The following is a 16,263-nucleotide window of genomic DNA, read 5'->3' on the forward strand; positions in this document are numbered from 1 at the left end:
CTTTAAAATAGCTTTGGTGTGCTTCTGTGCCTTTTGAAAAAATGGTTCCCCATCATGCTGAGAACTCCCGGTTGGACGTGACAAATTATGCCTGCGACTCACGGTTATAAATTCACAGGTTATGCACCCGTTCACCCTGATCCAGAGCTCCGTGTGTTCTGGTGAGTCATAAACTTAAAAATGGACAATCATGCAGACCAGATCCATTGAATTAGTGGGAAAGCACTTGTGATGGAAGGAGCTCTGTGTATACCCTGAAGCCCCCAAGCACACAATAAATCACTCAGTCATTGCATGTATGTTTGGGAGGTATTAAGCGGTATGTATGAAATAGAATCATAGAACTTGGAAGGGACCCTAAGCATAATTTATTTCAATCCCCTGCAATGCAGGAATCACAGCTAAAGACACCTTGACTTATGGTTATCCAAGCTCTGCTTAAAAACCTGCAGAGAAGGAGAGTCTACCACTTTTCGCCATAGTCTGTTCCACTGTCAACCTGCTCTTATAGTTGCACTCGTGCAAGGATTAGCACTGATGCAATGGGATCCCCCCTCCTTTCCCACATTTACCCCATGCCACCCCCAAATGTGCTCTGGGGGATTGGGGATTGGCGCCCACAGAACAGATTTAGGAAGTGCACAGAGGGAGGAGAGAGGGAGATTGTTCCATTATGCTGGGAGAAGTCTCTGCAATGATGGAATGACCTGCTTTACACAACATTGAATGCAAGCTATTTATCCCAGGACAAATCTGTTCTGTTCTGGAAGTGGGCAGTTTGTTCAACAGAGAGGACCATACTTCCAAACCTTAATCATCATGGCAGTCAGAAGCTTAATATTATTCTGGTTGTTTAGATTGTTAGTTGGTGTTTTAAAAAACAAACAAACAGAAAACCTGGATGGTTAACTTCCTATTCATGGGATCAGAAAAAGATGCAGTTGCTAGATTTTTTAGAAATAATAATTTTAGTTACATGCCTGGGAACTATTTTTTTTTTTTTAAAAGTAACCTCAACAATATCTTCCCATTAACAACAACAAAAAGTCATCTATTTAATTTACTGTTTTTTTCTTTCTAGCTATGTTGGATTCCAAGATTCTACAAATGATGCAATACTATGAACCCAATGGCTAGCACTTTAGCGTGAATTTCTCTCAATATACACATTTTGGCAAAGCAATTTCCCTTTACCTAATGCAGTTTGTTATTATTATTTTCATTAATATATGCATTTCTATGCACACTTTATATCCTAGTATATGCATCTGTTGTACCTATCGCATGGCTGGGGAACGACACTGCAATTTTCGTAAAAGTGTGAATTTTGAAGAATGGGTGTGTTTCAGGTTGCATATTGCTTTGGAAAGTGCTGGTTTTTAAAAAATTATTATTATTCATTCTATTATTTATCACGGCTTTTCCTATACCAGTTAATTACTGAAGTTTCTAAGAGGTGGTGGTGGGGGGTTCACCTTTAAATGCGAACTGCCTCAGATTTCTTCCCATAGCTGTCAACCTTCCCCTTTTTTTGTGGGAAAGTCCCTTATTCCAGCGCCGTTTCCCGCTGCTTCCCGCTGCTATTCTGGATTGTTAGATATCCTGTAGACTGTCTCCAGGACAGGTGAGGCTGCAGATCCCTTATTTTCAAATCTGAAAGTTGACAGCTATGTTTCTTCCCCATCCCAAGATAGCATGCCTGTCAACACACCCTGCCCCATAGCTGTTAACTTACGTGGAAATAACACTTGGAAAGGGTTGCAGTGGGGCTTCAATGTGGCCCACAGCAGTTTCTGCAGAATTTTACTGCGCCGCCATTGCAATCTGGCTGAATAATCTGCATTGCATTCACAGTTCTGTTGGTGAATTGTCTCTTTGGACAAGGGAGAGATAAGAGATTGTCTGGGTTATCAAAGACCCTTTCATCTGTGGCAGGACTCCTTCAGATTTAGCAGCATCAAACACCACATTAACTTGGAGAAAACTTCTCAAAGCTAATTACTAGAGGAACGTGCACTTCATTAAGATAAAGCTGTAAAAAAAGAATCAATATTTAGCATTGTTGTTTTGATTGGATTCCCCCAATGATAAACTGTGAACGGGTTTGATCCAAAAAGGAAGGGGGGAAAATGATCTCTTTATCCAGATGACGGATATCAGAACTGCCTCAAATGTGAGCCATCTGTGCTTGAAATGAATAGTAGCTTGAAGGTCAGCAGTTTTGTTCCTTCACAGCTCCCCCCGCCCCACAAAAACAGCTTCCAGGTATGGGAGGGAAGGTTCCCTTTCCCTTTATTCAGAGAGAAAGACATCAGGTTGGCGGTTCAATGTTCTTTAATTCTACTGCATGCTGGGAATCTTCTGCTTCATTAGCGATATTGACATGTTGTGATTTGCGATGACAATTTGTGATCCTTTGGCTTGAAGACAAAAAAAAGGGGGCGGTGGAGAGAAAAGGGAAAGAGAGAGGAAGATAAGAGCACCGGGATCCTAATGCAAGTCCAAAGCAGAAATGAATCTCCTCGTCTGCTGATGCTGATATCATGAGAGTCACTGTCACAGAGTGGCTAAAAGTCTTGCAGAGAAACACTGCGCATACTTATTCAAAGTCAGTGTTCCTCCTAGGAAGCTGCACATAGGACTTCAATCAAACCCCTGTGTTGCAAAAGAGAATGTCAACAATGTTTAGGCAACACGATGACCATGTACATATGTAATAGACAATTTTTATAGAATTCCTTCAATCAATAACAAGTTCGAAATGAAATCTTAGTCTCAAAGTCTCTGAAAATCTTTAAATGAAGCGAGGTACCAAACTTTGTACGATGGAAGATAAGCTGTGAAGCTTTGTGTATTCAGCAAATATAATGTCCAACACTGAACAGAGATTCTGGATATTGACTGTTGTTTTGCAGATCTTCACCAGTGTGGTGGGAGAATATAGAATTGTATCATAAACTGAAAATAAAATTTTACAGACTGCATGACATATCACTGTAATACAAACAGTAATGAAAAAAGAGTACATGTTATCGTTTGAAGGAATTCTATAAAGATTGTCTATTACATATTTATATGGTCATTGTGTTGCCTAAACATTGTTGACGCACATAGGACTTCAGCTAGGAACTTGGAAGCCCAAGCCTCAAAGCTACCTTTGCCTCAAACTCATGAGGTGACCATAGGCAAGCTATGAACCTTAGCCCCTCCCCCGTCCATCTGCAATATGGAGGCCATATTAAGAAGATGTAAGGCACTGCTTTGCACTGAGTCAGGTCTTTGTATTGGTCTATCTAGCCTCATCCGGTCACCTCTGTATTCTAATGAACACATCAGCAGAATGACAAAAGGTTTCAGAACGGAAATCGTGTTAGCAGCTTGCAGTTTCTGCATTTGAGAGTGGCAACTGCAGGATTTTGCGGAATAAGCACAGTGCGCTTGCTCGCTGTCGCGCAGCATGTGGTATGCTTGTGAAAGTGCGCAAATAATGCTGACTGCATGCTGCTGCAATGTGCAAATGAGGTGCAGCCATCAAGCTCTTTATAGATTTCCAATGAGGGCCTCGGAACTAACCAAGTTTCTCATCCCTGGTTAAAATACATGTTGCCAGACCTGTTTGGCAAAGATACAAAACAGTCAAGGTGATATATATTTTTATCCCAGGTTTCACCAACTTGGTGACTGAGGCTGATGGGAGTTAAGGTTCACAAAGATAGTTGTAGTCTAACAACTGGTGGTGTTGGGTTTTGAGTCCTTCTGGGGAATTTGGGTTAGGCAGTTCTTGGGAATTCTTTTAATGGTGAGCTCTGGAAACGTGGGTGTTGTTTGCTGCAGCACCAAAGAGGCAATAGAATAAAATAATGTGTCGCCTTAAGAGAATAAGGGCTGTTCTGAATATTTGCAAGCAAGCTTTGGGCTGGGCACAGTAGCAGTGAGGAGGGGTTGATTTGCTGGAGGAGAAATGGTGGCTTGGGGTGCTTAAATTTTTTGCTTCCACCAGTCATATTCCTCCCTCCCCGCTTTATGTGATCTTCATGGCTTTGGAAAACCTTGTTGGGAGAAAAGTAGCTGTGCGGAAGGGGTTGTTGAGATGGGGAGGATTAAGCACAATCCTCTTCTCTCCCCAAAGCATTTTGCAGTGAGTGGAGAGTCCGTGGTCCTATTCCCAGGCCTTCATTTGCCATTACACTTTTAGATGGACCCAGAGAGGGAATTTTGCTGTGTTTTCAACCACCAGTGCACATATACTGTTCCTGCATTCCAGCATAAAGCCACAGAACAGTTGCATAAAAATACTCTGTACTTTTTCAGCCATGCAGATCTCCTAGAGTTGTTTGCAGTGTTGCACAGGGGCTGATTTCCTGGGTTGCAGGTCAACAGCAGATTGTTTTGGGGGATGTATAGGATGGCTGTGGAGCTCTATGTATATGCATTGCCTCTGTGAAGCTTTCTAGACCTGAATGTTCTGTTCTGTTTCCTGCACCATCAAAGGTGCCCACATTTGTTTCCAGAATCACCACCTATGTCATTTTGCTTTTCATCATCAAGGCCTCAAAATGAGCTTAGAAGGGCATCAAGTTGCTGGTGTGTGAAACGGGAGGTTGTCACTCCTTGGCAAAAGGAGTTGTTTCTTCTGTGTTTTTAAAGAAAAGTTAAAATAAGGTTGCCACATTTCAAAAAGTAAAAACTAGAGCACCCCAAAAGTTGTGGAGCTTTTTTTTTTTTAAGGAGAACCCCAAAATTGTTGAGCTTCTTTTTAAGGAATCCGCCGTTATTGCACTTTTGTTTGGAAAACGCCAAAATTGTTGAGCTTTTGTTAGGCATACCCCAAAGTTGTTGAGGACATATGACAGCCCCAAGTTAGAAACAAGCAAGATGACTCTCTCCAGCTTATGCTGGGTGCATTCCAGTCCTTGGTATTATGTCCTCACCTTTTTCATATTAATTGAATGATTACATTTATCACCTGTCTTTATTCCAGTGAGCTCAAGGCTGCATGCATCATTTTCCCCCACCTCCACTTTATCCTCACAATCTTGTGAGGTACGTTAGGCAGAGAGAGAGGGGCGTGGCTTCATGAGCTTCATAGCAGAAGGGGAATTTGAACCTGGTTTCCCCAGTCCTAGCAAAACTCTCTAACCAGTACTTCGGGCCTCCAAACCGTGAAGAGATCACAAACACACAGACCCATTTGCCATTGCAGTCTCTGTGATGGCCTATGAACACCTTCAGTAGTAGCTTTGAGAAAGATACGAGACCTAAGATAAACTAAGAATTAGTCAGTTTAAAATAAAAGTGTGTACTGGCAACAAGCAATATATAACTGAAATAAGGAATAGACGGGAGGTTGGGTCTATAGTCTAAAGACCATTTTTGCTTTATTGTTTTATAATTAATATTGTGTTTATCGATATTTCCATTTGTATTTTCGTTTTGTTTCTTTTTTGGTGTATCAATAAAAAAGAAAAAAGGGGGAAATATAACACCTTCGGACCAGTGCAACAAGCCCATTGAGGGCAAGCACTGGCCATCTCTCCCCAAATTACAGAAATGCCTTTAAAAAAATTATTTCAGGAAAATATATATTTACCGCTTGAATGCAGAAAACCTCAAACCTCAGCAAAGTCTAGGAACATAGGAAGCTGACATATAGAACCCTGGGATCTTCTGCTTGCAAGCTTGATTCTTTGCCACTGAGCTAAGGCCCTTCCATCTTCTTCCAGGGGTTCTGCGAGGCTTTTTGTTGGGATTTTCATTACTTACAGATATGCGGTTATGCTACGTCTGTGTGTGTATTTGTGTCTTTTTTTTTTTGTCCCCATTCAGGTGATATTTCTTGAGCTGGCTTGTTATATACTCTATTTGTTTAAAGTAGGCGATTTTATATATATATATATATATATATATATATATATATATATATGTATATATATATAGTCCCCCTCCTGATACCTTGGCAAACTGTAATAAGGAAATAGTTGCCCCAAGGGAACATTCTCGTGTCCGAATGCTCAGCCTGCAGGCAAAAGGTAGCAGCACGGAAGCCCTTTGTAACAAACTGCAAAGCCTTCAGTGGCTATTTGCAGTTTTGCCACTAAGGTCTCCCTGGTGGAAAGCACATTATTATTTTTGATTAATGGTGAACAACAAGGGGGGGGGTGCGACTGCTTTTCCAAAAAGGGAACCCTCAACCATAACTCATTGCAGAGAGCTAAACAAATGCTACAACACATACACACACTTTCTCTCGCCAACTCTCCCATTGATTTCAAATACATTACTTGGGCCCTTTTCTGTCCTTCCTTATGAGAGTGGCGAACTGGTGCTTACTCATCGGCTACCAGGATTGCCTCGTGTCCTCACAATTCTCTCCCGCTGTAGCTTCCGAGTGAAGTTCTTAGACCGCCTGCAAGACGCTGAGGTCATCCAGGTATTCCCAGCCTATGCAGGGCATTTTCACAGTGTTAATCCGACCATTACGGACCAGTAATTGCTCATTTTCCAAGGCACATCCCATCCACGTTCCATGTCCTCTTTTTTACGATTCAGGCCGCATGCTTCCAATTACCACTCTGCTTGCATGGAAATGTGATTAATTAAATCCTTTGGTTCTCCAAACGACTCGAGAAAAAGGCTGAATTGTTTCATATCTTTACTTCGGCTAGGTCTTCATTTCATTCCTTGACTTTGGGCCTCTCTTGAAAGAGTATCTAGAAATAACATGATTCAATTAATTGTAGGGCTCTCCTTTCAAAGCTATTATATCTCCTCTCGGTTTCGCTTTTCCCTGTAAGAGCAGATAAGCATCAGAATAACTTTGCTGGTTGCAGATTGTTTTTAGTAGTAGTACTTTTAGTAGTACTGGCAGTAGTGTTAGTACTGGTAACAGCAGTGATGTGTAACAGGGTAGAGTATATTCCATTGTGCATTGAAAAAAGACAAAGGAACCTATTTTTAATATATATATTATTTGTGGGAAGACAGCAGGAGGGATGGAAAGAAACTAGGCAAGATGAACGTGAGTAAATTGAATTTTACATATGTAGACTTCAGTGCAGTTGAGGATAAAAATAATCATGGACTTCAAAGTATCGAGGGAAGAGAAATTTGTTTGGTTTTGAAATATACTCAGAGTCGCAAAGTGATTTCATGCTCTTTATTCAGCTCATAGTGGTGAGGAGGAATGAAAATGAAAGTCCCCTCAAAGTATCTGCTTTATATACATTATTTACACAATGGGCTGCACATGATTGGCTAATTCCAGAATTCTACTGTAAGCCAATCAGGTTGTGGATTCACTTCTATCTGGAGCATGATTGGGTGGTTCCTGCCAACCAATCATACTGCTGCATTGTTCTAGGACCAATCAGACTGCTGCCTTTTGGATCCTATTGTTCTAGGACCAATCAGACTGCTGCAGTTTGGATCCTATTCAACTCAGTACATAACACCCCTCCCCTCTAAGTTCCAGTCCTGCCCGGGAGGTCGCATTCATAGTCCTCAAGGTACGCCGGTGGCCTACGTGTGCGTTGCGGCCTGGGGTGTTCCCTGGTCCGGGGTTCAGGTTCTGGCTCGTGTTCCAAGGATGCTGGCTGTGATGGGGCTGTTTGGTCTGGCGCAACCGGCTCGCTCAGTCGTGGTTCTGGTTCCGGTGTCCTTTCGGCCTCACGGGTCCTCTCTGTATTTACTGATTCTGCCTCTCCTGCTTGCCCCTGCTGCTCTATGGGCCTCACTGCCCCACTGTTCCCTTGGGACTCCTGTGACCTGTCCTCCTCCTCCTGGTTTTCTCCCGGGAATCGTCGCCGTATCTGGTCGCAGTGGCGGCGCCAGCATTGCCACCCATCTGTTAGCACCTCGTACGACACGGGGCCAGTGACCCTGGTGACTGTGGCGGGTACCCATGCAGGGCCTGCCCCAAAATTCTTTGCGTACACTGGGTCCTGGGCCTCGAAGGTCCAGGGGTTCCTGCCTTCCCCCACCACTACCTCATCCTGAGCTCTATCAGGGTGAAGGCAGTCCAATCTGATTGCAAGGTGCCGACCCATTAGTAGTTCAGCGGGGCTCCGGCCAGTCGTTGAGCTGGGGGTGCTGTGCTGTGCTAGAAGGAATGTGGCAAGGCGGTACTCCCAATCCCCTTGCGTCATGCGGCGAAGGGTGTCCTTGGTGGTCCGCACCATGCGTTCTGCTTGGCCATTGGTGGCAGGGTGGAATGGCGCCGAACGGATGTGGCGGATGGCGTTCTGCGCTGTGAAGGTTTGGAATTCTCCTGACGTAAATGCAGTCCCGTTGTCTGAGACGAGAGTGTCAGGGAGCCCGTGGGTTGCAAACAGCCTGCGTAGTACCCGGATGGCTGCGGACGTAGAAGTGGACGGTACCAGTGCGACTTCCAGCCATTTGGTGTAGGAGTCCACCACTATGAAGAATGTTTTCCCCTGAAAGGGGCCAGCGAAGTCCACATGCAGGCGTGACCATGGTGCTCGGGCAGACTCCCAGGACTGGACTGGCTGGTTTGGAGGTGGGGAAAACTGAATTTAGGGGCGGCAAAACGAGTAGCTGAAAGAAACTGAAAATGGCAAATTTGTACATGGGGGAAGCGAGAGTTATCACACCACAGAAGTGCTATAGAAGGGAGCAGCCTTGGAAAAATTTAGATGGAGGATATTTAATCCAGGGCAGAAGGTTAGATTAGAGCAGGGGTTGGAGGACTGGAGGATGTTGCTGGATTGCATTTTGGAGTCTACCTGGAGGGCCACAGGTCCCCCACTTACGGAAAAGAGGATCAGCTAGACCCTGTCCAATTCTATGATTTACATGACTCTCCCCCCAACATGCTATCTCCCCACTGATACTGTTTTCATCCTCAACAGGCTTTTAAGAATTACATATCTCACTAGTTTTTACAAGATGTTGTTGACAGTCCTGGATGAAATTAAGTCAGGCTTTAATTGAACAGCATGGCAGAAACGATGAAATGCTGCTGTGTGTCCCCCCTCCCCACTTCTTGCAAGGAGGGGGGGAGACACAAAAGCGATGACGAAACCATTTATTTCCAGTAATGGGGTTTAACTCAGCAGAGCCCTGGGAGAGAAGCCGTTCCCAGGTACAAGGGATAAAAAACTGCCTTGGCTGCAATTTCAGCAACCTGAGTTCAGCAGTGTGCCATGTATCGTATTATGCTTAGGAAAGCTCACACATCTTTCTTTTAAACTTTTTATTTGCGATTAATCACGTCTTGATTTTCTTCTCCCCTCTCCCTCCAAGCCGCAAATCAGAGAAAGTAGGATGCCAGTATCAAAATGCAATGACTCCTCCCTCCCTTTTTCCTCCCTTCCCTCCATTCTTTCGCTCACCTCTCCCCGCTCCTTGTTAACCTTCGGTATGGGGAGATATAGGAAATGCAAGCCATGAGCTATTAAACTTGTTGAATGGAAACATTGGTGTGAATGCGTTTTTAAAAAACCCTCTGTCTGATCTGCATCCCAGATTAGTAAGAAATACTAGGATTTGAACCAGTGGCTTCATTGGGACTGAAGGCAAATTCACACACACACACAACTTTCTCAACAACTGGTGACTACAGCATCAAGTCATTTATTGCAACACAGATACCCACCCTTGTTCACTCCAAGCAACATTTTATTCTCACAGTAGTTTGCCCAGAGAGGTAGCGACTGGCTGAAGGTCACCAAATGAAGTCCTATTCAGACACGCTTTTGAATCCGGGGCTGTGCACACACCATGCATTTAGAGCATGTGACTTCACCCAAAAGAGCTTGGAAACTGTAGTTTACTCCCCACTGAGCTACAATTTACAGCACCCTCAATGAACTACAGTTCCCAGGATCCTTTGGGGGTGAAGTCGTACACTTTGAATGTGTTTGCCTTGTTAAGTCCGTCATGCTATCCCTTCCACCATAGCAAACTACTTACAAAAAGCAGTAGTGAGTGCAGCACACTCTCACAACAAAGATAAGATCACACACACACACACACACACACACACACACACACACACTTTTGTGTAACCTCCAAAAACACAGTTTTTTTCCCCAAGCTAAACCATCCACATGGTTGTGAGGCATTGATCTGCATTTGTGGCTTGGCATCCCGCCTCATTAATACATATGGCCGAGTCTAGGAGTCTGCCTCACATTGCTGCACCCAAAATGGTATATGAGGAGCAATTAGGGAGAAGTCTGCCATGCTGTATTAGCCTGTGTGGCAGGAGCAGCTGTAAGGTATGGATTTTACATCTCAGGTACCACAAGGTACTGCTGGAATCATTTTCCATAACAGCAACTGAAAGGTCACTGGAATTAATCCTAAGCGGGCTATCCTGTGTTCCAGCCTTTGTTGGCCATAACGCTTCTCAACATACTTCGCCTACATTTCCTATGAACTTAAACATGCTGCAGCTGGGAGAGCGGAGTTAACCATTCGGCTTCAGAGTGCTACATGCTAAAGGCTACAGCTATGCACCAAATATTCACCCCAAAGAGGAACATGGCGACCCTTTCCTTTTGCTCACAGTAGCCACACTCCCTCTGTTCCAGATTTTTTGGGTGGGGAGCCTCGACCTCACATGCGCCAGATTGAGCTAAGGTTCCACCTTCATGCGCATCATTTTCCCTCCTGGTCTTCCTTACTGAACTTAAGTCTGCGTTGTCCATTTCAACCCTCCCACTGAAGCACAGCCTCAGTTGCTAAAGGACGGAGCTGCTGGATCGTCTTCGGAGGTGCTAAGGATCCCCCCTCCATCCCTTCTAAGCTTCCCGTGACGAGGCCCAGAATGCTTTGCTAAAGCTGGTAAAATGGAACCAAATCAACTGTTCAATGGATTTGGTCCCCTTCAACCAGCTGTAGCTGCGCATTGATCACGCTCTCAGAGGCGGCTCTGAAGGATGAAGTGCTCCAAGTGGACCGAGACAAGCAGAAGACAAATGGCTGCTATGGACGTTGTCGATAAGGAAATTATGATGAGTGGCACCTACAGATCTATCACCCTAGCTCTAAACGGGTGGGCTGGGCCCAAAGTCATTATGTGGTTGCCAGTCAATTCCATGTAACTGAGGCCACTCAGAGATTGATAATCTCCATCTTCCTACTGTTATTGATCTGCGTGGTAATTTAGAACTGTATATTTTAACAGCACACGCTCGCAAGTTTCCATGCCATGTTAAAGCGCTCTGTTCATAAAAAGAGCTCTCTGTGCTACACTGTTTCTGTCTTGATTCTTTTTAAATGATTAATAAAGAAACATTTTCATGCAATGCTCCCTTTCTGTAAACTGTTTTTCCCCTCTAAAACAACAATTCCCCACCTCTCCAAAAAGGGGGCCTTTACTGTTGAATCAGCAATTCAGCACAACGGAGGGATGAAGCAGCAGGCAAGATTCAGTGTGTGATGGAAAACGGAGCAAAAAATAAAATAAAATTCCTATTAGTTACTGATGAAGTCTAAAGCTCGCTGTGGCTACCATGCAAAGAGACATGGTATTTGCCTTTTTAAAAAATATAATGGTGGAAAGCTCAGTTTAAAAAAATGGTGTTGTGAAATCAAAAGGAACAAAGGCACATTCTGTGTTGGGGATTATCAGAAAAGGGGACGAAAATGCATTGCAAATATCACAAAACCTTTATATAAAATATATGGTAAGATGATAAGGCCACATTTGGGATATTGGACTCAGCTATATAAATAAAACGTTTTAAATGTGTTGTTGCAAAGTGCAATATACAAATGTGAGACTAGATGGCGACACTGGGCTATGCAAAATTCAAGGTTATTTTTCAAAACTTTTTTTAGAAAAGCATTTTCACAGCGTTTTTTTTTTATATGTGTGTAGATTCCACCACGGTGAGTAGTACTGGCCAATACAGATATGGCACAAAAGGATAACCTTTACCAGGAACAGCGAAAATGTTTAGGAGGTGTTTTTTTTGGGGGGGGGGAGATTGCTAAGGAAGGGTACTTATGACTTACAATTTAAGGATATTGACAAGCTGGGATGTGTGCAGATGAGGGTAACCAAGATGATTAAGGGTCTGGAAACTAGGTTTTATGAGAAATGGTTGAGGGAGTTGGGTATGTTTAGCCTGGGAAAGAGGAGACTGAGAGGTGATATGATATCCATCTTCAAATATTATAAAGGCTGTCACATGGAAGATCGAGCAAGCTTGTTTTCTCCTGATCAGGAGGGTAGGACTGCAACCAATGGATTCAAGTTACAAGAAAGGAGATTCTGACTAAACATCAGGAAGAACTTTCTGACAGTAGGAGCTGTTCGGCAGTGGAATGGTCTACCTCTGGAGTTGGGGGACTCTTTGGAATGCTTGGTGTGAGTCACAAAATGGCTGCCATGGGTGGGGCATGCCATAATACAAAATGGCTGCTGTGGGGTTGCGGGCTAACACACAAAGTCTGGCCCATCTAAAAGAGCAAAAAAAGAGACTTGATCACAAAACAGTACAGTCATACCAGCTTGCCCTTCATCAACAGAGGGAAAGGCACCTATACCTCCCACTGACATACAAACAAAGAGACAGAAGCTCTTTGTACCCCGCCTTTTACCCTTCAGATGTTTTGAGACTACAGTTCCCATCATCCCTGACCACTGGTCCTGTTAGCTAGGGTAGGGATGATGGGTGTTGTAGTCCCAAAACATCTGGAGGGCCAAGTTTGCCTATGCCTGCTGTAGTGCACTGTGGAGTTTTGAGGGACTATTTATTGAGACCTTTCACAGGTGCCATAGGAGATGCTGGTGGGCAGGCTGGCACCCATGGGCACCATGTTGGTAACTCCTGGACTGGATACTCCCTGACCATTGATGTCACTGGCTGGAGGGCACCAGATTGGGGAAGGTTGGCTAGAAGGAGCCCTGCTCTTACCATGTAAGCAATGTTGTTTGTTAGTTATTATCTATCTTTCTAGATAGCCTGCATTTGGGGGTATCTGCTCTCCCAAAGGAGCTCAGAATTTGATCAACGATAATTTACACTATACAAAAAACCAAAAACCACCACCCAGCAGTGAGTACAATAGAGCGACATTAAAATTTTCACAAGAACATAAGAAGAGCCAGAAAGATCCAGAAAGTCTTCAAGCCTCTCCTGAAGGGCAACAAAGAATTGGGTATGTGGATTTCCCTGGGGAGGTTCATCTAGATAGGTGGGGCCACCACAGAACAAGTCCCATCCCTGACCCTCACCAACTTGACAGCTCTCACCAGTGGACCACCAGTTGATGCTTTCCTAACTTAGTAGAACAATACAGCTTCTAAGTATTGTGGGCTGGTTTAAGATCCATAGGTCATCCAGTCAATGGGATGCTGTTGAAACTGAGCACCTGGGGCATTTCTCCAGGAAAAAATTCTTCCGAAAATCAGTCTCTCCTTTTCTCCCTGTTATTCTTTAAGTGGACCTGGTACTCATAGGCACCTGGCATAAGGCATAAAGCCCTGTTTGGCTGTAATAAGCATTGATGTTATGTTAATGGCTTAAAGAAAATCACTCACTTTCTCATGTTATAATGATTGGGGGAAAGTAAACCGAGTGTCATCTTTTCCTAACTTTATCGTAAATCCATACAACTATCACAAGCTACAAATGCTGTTGGTGTAACAGGCCATCGGAATGCAAATACGAATCCCAGCTTATAGGCCTCTTTTCCTTGCTAGGGATTCAGTGGCTGTGGCTCAATCCTCAACAAAGGCCTTGTCTGCTGCGATGACTCCTTCCCCTTGCCCAATGTGGGAGGAGCTGTATCTAGGGAATGGATCTCTGTTGAAACAATGACTATTGAACTCTGTGTAGCTCATTACCTGGCTGGTGCCAACCTAGAGGGACCCCTAGACAACCCATCACTGAAGCCAGTTGTATGCCCAGAGCAGGGGGATTTTGGCTAAGTCTTAACAAAACTCAGTGAGTTTGTATCCAGTGCTTCATGAATGAAATTCCACTCATGCAACAGGACTCCTCCTACTCCTCCTCTCCATGTCCTTTTCCCAAAACAATCCATTCAGGGAATTCCCCAGTCCTCTGGAGAGCTTGAGGGTGCAGTTGGGTTGTGAAGTTGAGTAGCAGCATTGAATACTCGCCAATTAGAGGGAATTCCCATAATTAAATGTCCTGACACAGGGAGGTTTGTGTGTGTGTGTGTGTGTGTGTGTGTGTGTGTGTGTGTAACAACCACATGATGACAGCAACAAATCCCAGGTCTTCCCTACACAGTTGTTTGCCAGGTGAGCTAATTCCATTCATCACAATGAAGTTTCTGTTGAGGTTCCTGGTTCATCATGCTCACTTAGTACATCAGAAACACCCTATTACATTCACGGGGTGATATGAGATGAAATCACCCTGGAAACATTTTTCAAAAGTAGGGATGTTGAAGTTAGTCTGTCCTCTCTTATGCATAACTAGCTGCTAATTGCGAATAATCATTTCAGCAGAGAAGGAGACACATGAAGAATTGATGAGGAACCTGCTTACTCATAAGAAATACATCTAAACCCATGTGGAAGCACATTCATCAGACTCGAGAAATGTTATATTTCCTAAATGTCTAAAAAAGAAAGAGCGAGCTAGTTTCCTTTTTACAGTGTTGAAGATGAAACACTTTGTAACATCAACATCTGACGATGCTTTTATAATAGATTTTACTCTGGATGAATGAATGTAACCTAGATGCGATCTTGCCACAGTGGATGAGAGGTGTGGAGGGGGAATTTTCGACCTTCCAGATGCCACTGGACTGCAGTTCCCAATCATCCATGGTCACTGGCCAGGCTGTCTGGGGCTGATGGGAGTTGGAGTCCAACAATTTCTAGAAAGCCGTTGGTTCCTCATCCTTGCAGTATACTGGGCAAGCTCACTACACACAAGTTAGGTCATACAAAGAGCCCAGGTGGAGCAGATCAAAAGTCCATCTGTGGGAAGACTCCTCTGCTCCACAGTACATGTTTACAACAGCAGGGCTCCAGTTGGGAAGGCCATTTATTTCTTTGTGGTGACGGAGAAAGGGCTCAGTTTCTCACGTCCTCTTTTTAGTCCCTAGCCTCCCATGAAACACCTTGGTAAAAGGGCAAAATGAATTGTTCTTGGTCTGTTTGAGACACTTAGATGTCTATTTGTGACAAAAATATGTAATCAGTCGGGCTCTGGTGTGTTGAACAACCTGATATTCTTCTTCACAGCCCTCTGAGGTAGGCTAAGCAGAGAGGTGGTGACTGGCTAGAGATCACCCAGTGGACTGAGATTTGAACGCAGCTCTCCCTGATCCAAGTCAACTGCCCTGTGCTGTAATGCCCCACAATACAGAGTAAAACCATCACAAAAATCCAAGTGTGGCCACCAGCTCTATCAGCCAAAATACACCACAATGCAAGCTGCCAGAAGTTTGTCCTCTGCTTCCTAGACCACGGGGCCAAAGCTGCAACTGTTTAAGTGCACTTACTCAAGAGTAAGGCTAGTTTGGAGGCAGGGAATCTTTTGCAGGGTGAGGGTCATGCAAAAGATTCCTACACCTCTCGTTCCTCCATCCATGCAAGGAAGAAGCATTATCACCAGCAATCCATTCCAGCTAGGTAAAAGTACTCAAGGAGAGAGTGAAGCAGAGTTGTGGCCTTGGGAAAGGAGCATGTCCTGGGAAGAGACCAAGTGGCTGGATAGAGATATCTGGGTGGTATTGGTGGTGATGGGGTGTATTGTAGTTCCCCATCTCTGGACTATATCTTACATTACAGTCACCACAGGAATGCCAACAGAAAATGGGAAGCATTTGCAAGTCCCATCATGCTATGAGTCTCCATCAGAAATGGACGCTCGGGACCCCACGGCATGGAGTCACGTGGTAAGCATCAACAAACACATATTACATTTCTACCACAGGCTAGTTTCCACACACACAGCCCTCTCTACCTTCCAACCAGTTAGCAAAAGGTATTAGCAGAGATCAAGGGCACATTCCAGCCAGGCAAAAGCATTCAAGGATGGTGAGAAACAGGGCTGGTGTACCCCAGTAGAGAGATGGTGTTGCTGGTGAGGGAGTGGTATAGGAAGATTCCCAAGGGCCAGTTAGAGGGGTTTGGAGGGCCACATTCAAGTCCCAGGCCTGAAGTTTCACATCCCTGTGGGAAAATGACAAAATCATTAATAGTGGACCCTGGAATAAGAACACAAGAAGAGCTTGCTGGATCAGGCCAGGATACTGTTCTCACAGTGGCAAAACAGATGCCTGTGGGAAACATGCAAGCATTATTTAAAA

General features: G+C 44.2%; 1 long non-coding RNA gene across 1 annotated transcript in view; it reads left to right on the forward strand.

The window, feature by feature from the left end:
• LOC310764894 overlaps positions 1–16,263 on the forward strand; it is a 101,495-nt gene that overhangs the window by 27,170 nt on the left and 58,062 nt on the right. The gene's annotated exons all lie outside the window — the stretch shown is intronic.

The sequence above is a fragment of the Podarcis filfolensis genome (assembly GCF_964270895.1).
Source record: "Podarcis filfolensis genome assembly, chromosome: 6".
Lineage (NCBI taxonomy): Eukaryota > Metazoa > Chordata > Lepidosauria > Squamata > Lacertidae > Podarcis > Podarcis filfolensis.